This window comes from Theropithecus gelada, chromosome 13 (genome assembly GCF_003255815.1).
Source record: "Theropithecus gelada isolate Dixy chromosome 13, Tgel_1.0, whole genome shotgun sequence".
NCBI classification, from domain to species: domain Eukaryota; kingdom Metazoa; phylum Chordata; class Mammalia; order Primates; family Cercopithecidae; genus Theropithecus; species Theropithecus gelada.
Genome location: NC_037681.1, coordinates 87,257,022 through 87,261,645, shown reverse-complemented (window position 1 = coordinate 87,261,645; position 4,624 = coordinate 87,257,022). Strand labels below are relative to the sequence as shown.

Genomic DNA, 4,624 nt, shown 5'->3' with positions numbered 1-4,624 from the left:
CCTTTCTCGCTCACTACTTTTTCCCCAAACCTTGGAATTCCCAGCCTCCCGTAGTCTCCTCTCCGTGGCCAACCTAAGTGAAACGCGCCGCTAGCAGCCAGTGGGCAAGGCATGGCATGGGAGACGAGAATGAGACAAGGAAAAGTGCCCCGCCAGGCAGGGCGCCCCACTACCCAGTTCCACGCCTCTCTCCATCGGCGTCCAAGCTGCTACCCGGGAGCTTTGCAGCATGAAGTGACGTTTTTACTGCCTTCCCACAGGCCAAGGGCCTGCGGGTATCCGAAAGGCTGGGCAAAGTTTGAAGAGCTTATAAAGTGATCCTGAGGAGCTTCTGCCTAGGACGTCGGGGTGCGTTCTACGGCTTCTCGGCTGCTGCTCCTGACTCCGGCACTCCCCGCCCAACGCCCTCCTAGGGGGCCGTGCGCTAGTTCCCTGTGCCCTCGAGTCCCCAGGCTCTCTGGGTCGCGCTCCCAGGGCCACTATGGGACTCTGGAGTCTGGGGCCCCTATGTGGCAAAGTCTTTTAGGAAGTCTCCTGGCTACTACAAAGCACTCCGAGAGGTTCCAAGGAAAGAGGACGCCCACCCAGGAGGTGCCTCTCCACAGCCTCCCTCGCAGACCCCTGGTCGCCCCATCTCCAGAGACAAAGTCAACAGTCCCTTAGACTATACTCTCAGATGGGGGTGAAGAGAGGGCAGGAGGGTAAGGCAGGCGCCTGTGCAGCGCCCCCGGCCAGAGCTGTGGTCTCCGGGCAAAGACCTGCCCGCCCACGCACTGGGCCTAGGCCGGGACCCAGCGCATCGTGGGACTCAGGGGTAGCACGTCCTGACTGGACCTCCGCGCAGCTGCCCGCGGGATTTCCACTCGCGGCACGGAGCCGGGCCCAACCCCAGGACAGGAGCCTCTCCCCTCCCGCTCCTCCCGCACACTTGGGGGACACTGCACACAGCAACTAACCCCGATCGCAAAGTTGAGCGCGAAGTCTGCTTGACGCTTGGGAGACGCGAGAGGGGAGGGGGAGGGCAGGGCTTGTGTTTTTCCTTTTCAGAATCCTTCGACTTCACTACGAAGTTTGCTGGTAGGCGCCTGTGCTCCGGGGTCGGAGCCTCCCACCCAGGCTCCTTCCCCTCCCCTTCTCCCCGCCCCCGCGAGCCGAACCAGCCGCAGCCTCCGCCCGGACCTGGCCGCCCGCTCGGTCCCCCTGACCCGGACCCTGCGCCCAGGTTGCTGCGCCGCCCTCCCGGCCTTGCCCCCGGGCTCGGCTGGGGGCGCTTTTCCCCGGGGCGAAACTTGCCCCACCCCGCTCACTGCAAGGAGACACCCGCTGCCTCCCGAGGAACTCCTAATACCATCCATACAGCTTTAATGCGTTTATAATTCGATAAGTGATTTCAATTTGAAATTGTTAGTAACTAATTTTATGGGTAATTTTTCCACATCAAATATTTAAGCATCAGATTAAGGGAGCCAGTTCCGACACTGGATAGTAAGGGGGTTTCCCCCACTCCCGCACCTCCGCCTCCCTCCGTTTCCTACCGAGTCGTTTTTCCAAATCCCCAAAAGATGGCAGTCGAAGCCGACTTTCCTCTTTTCCTGTGGCTCTGCGAAGGGAGGGGGAGAGAGGAGGATGGGAGAGTGCGAGAGTGGCGGGGAGAGGGAAAGAGAGAGAGAGGAGAGAAGAAGAGGAAGAGGAAGAGGAAGAAGAAGGAGGAGGAGGAGGAGAGGAGGAGGAGGGAAGGAGGAGGGGAGGAGGAGGAAAAGGGGGGAGAAAAGCTAGACGGTGCATGGACTTTTCAAACTAATTCTTTCACACGTTTCTAATGCAAGCAAAAAGCAGTGGTGAATTTCCTGGAAAAGTCCTGGCAGAAACGAAAGCCAAAAAAACGTGCCTTGTGGCCTCAGGGTACGGGGTGTGAGAAACTCAGCACATTCAAGCTAAACCCTCATTTTAGAACAGGAGAGGGAGAGGGAGACCCAGAGAGGAACCGACTCGACTGATTTTGGGGTCTTTCTTTGTATTTTAACATTGTATATAAATACTACACAACTAGGCAACGTGTTTCCTCGAGGACGGGACTCTGCGAATTACATAATGAGGGGAAAGAGGTAGGGGTGGGGAAGGGGAAGGGGTGGGGGCAGACTGCAGTGGGCGGAGGGGAGACTGGGGCGAGCAGCGGATGAATTGCAGACCAGTTGCCAAAACTTTTTTTTTTTTTTTTTTTCCTGCTGCTGCTGCTGCGGCTGCCTTTGCTGCTGCCTTTGCTTTGAATGTGGGTAACTAGGAAACAGCAAGCCGTCTGAGAAGACGGAATTTCCAACGTGTAAAATGTTCTTAACGGAACCATTGAGCGAGTGCAATAAGGCGTGAGGGGGAACTAATCTTCCCATTTAAATGTTTGTGGCAATTTTATCTAAATGAATTTTAATGCTAAACGAGGGTAATTCCCCATTTGTAGCGCGTTTACTTCTCTTTCCTGTGCTTCTAAAGCAGTCGAACATCATGCAATGAACAATAACAATAAAAATACTGTCAAGGCATATTATTCATTTTGAATGTGTTATAATTACAGCTGATTAAATATGATAGAGTAAAATATTTTTTAATTTTTTGAAAAAAATTAAATCATACTAAAAAGTAGTCTTATTCAGCCAGAGCCAGCCCCCTCCCCACTCCACCAAATAAAAATAAAAACCAGGTACAATTTTGTGCCCTTGTTTAGAGGAGGGCGTTTTGTTTTTGCCTTTTAAGAAACATCAAAAACACTCTCAGCACCTCTATTATTTGCCTCTTTCGGATAAGTGTCCTCAATAACCTCTGAGCTGGCTCTGAAATTTACAAGAGGAAAAGCTAAAATAGCATTAAGAGGGGAGGGCATCGAGGCAGGGGAAGAAAGGAACTGCGAAGAGCGAGGCTCTCACCTAAATGGCTCACAGAGCGGGGAACGCACGGAAATAGCAGTTTCTTTTTTCTAATTCCTGGACACTACTGGTCTCAATTCTTCAGAGTCACCATATTCCCTAACTACTCTTCACTTGTAAACCTCCCTCCCCTAGGGCCTCTCTCTCTCTCTGTCTCTCTTTCTTTCTCTCTCTCTCTCTCTCCCCCCTCCCCTTGCCTCTCTCTCTCTCCCCACCACATCTCCCCTTTCTTTCCCTCCCCCACCCATCCTGAGCCTCCTCAGGAATAAAGGCTGAAAATAACCAACTCACCCGGGCATGTACTGGGGAGGAGAAGCAAACAGACGGTTAGTTTATAAAGTTTATTATTAATTTTTAAAGTAAATAAATGGTTGTTAACTGCTAGTAACCACCTATCAAAAGAGAATGATTTCACTCATATCGACTATTTAGGTAGAGGAAGAATTACCACTGGGTCAACAAGGGAGATTTAAACAATCCCATCTATGGGCTGGGGAGGGGTAGAGGCGCTGCCAGAGATGGCTGCAGTAGGCTGAGCCTTGCTCTCTGTGCATCCACGTGTTTAGAAACCAGCAAAAGGTGAGAACGCATTGCTGCTCCAGCAGGTGAGTCAGTCAATCACACATCACCTAGTAAAGCCAACCCACAGCTGGTTTCTCTTTTCCGAATAGAAAATAGAATTGCTAAGGACCGGTTTATAGGGTGACTTGGGCCTGAATGTCAGACTTGAGTTTAAGGCTTTCTCTCCTCCGACCCATCCTTTGTTTACAAAGCAATCACTGCTAAAAGGTTTATTTTTTTTAAATGAATTTGCCTTAATTAAAATATTTGTATATTTTCCTTAGCTTTGGGAAGCACTTTTTATAGCAGCAATTTTATTTAAATAAAATTATAAGCTATTCCAGCTTAAACATATTATTTTGTACCATTTAGCCGGCTGCCATGCAGAAGTCTTGTACAGCTGTTCTGGAAAATTGGTTAATAACCAGTTTTATCCAATGAGAACATAGAGCATATTTATAAAAATTAGATTTTGAAGTCTGGTCTCTTCAATTCGTGTAGTTAACTTCCTAATAAACATATACTGCTCATCCTAGGTAACATCCTTAGTAAAAGACTTAACTTTGTACTTAGGTTGCCTTTATGTGCAAGAATAATTTCAATGATATTAGATGAGTAATTCTGTTGGATGTAATTCTGAGTCTAGAGTTAGTTTAGTGCCTTTAGGCATCAAATTTGCTGATATTAGGAGTTCATTAAGTCAGCTTAAAGAAATCAGTGGTTATTATTAAATAACTTACTTTGTGGTTAAAATTGTCAAATACATATATGGCTTAGGGAGCCAAAATTAATTTTTATATTTACTGCATTAATCTTTAAAAATCTGAGGGGCAGTAAACAAATGTTTCAAGCAGTGGAGTCAGCATGACAAAAATAATCTTGTTTTTATTTTAGATTCAGATTTCATTACTGCACTCAAACGACTACAACTGGGCTTGGCGTTATTATACAATCCAAACTGTTTCCATCAGAAATGCTAAGACTCAGTGTGCAATGATTGTTATTAATAATTAGCTCCTTGGTTTCTTGATAGAAAAAGGCTATCAACAAGCATTTGTTTATCCACAACAAAAAGTATAATTAGCTTATCCCACTTAGTAAATCTTGTATGCATGCCAACTCATACCAAACTGCTACTTTTACAA

At 47.8% G+C, this 4,624-nt stretch overlaps 1 protein-coding gene across 5 annotated transcripts in view; it reads right to left on the bottom strand.

The window, feature by feature from the left end:
• Nucleotides 1-4,344: 4,344 nt before the first annotated feature.
• MEIS1 (Meis homeobox 1) overlaps nt 4,345-4,624 on the bottom strand; it is a 138,063-nt gene continuing 137,783 nt past the window's right edge. For all 5 annotated transcript variants that reach the window (XM_025354455.1, XM_025354456.1, XM_025354457.1 and 2 more), the window contains one exon: nt 4,345-4,624. This exon is cut by the window's right edge and continues 1,230 nt beyond it. The gene's annotated coding sequence lies outside the window, so the exon portion shown is untranslated.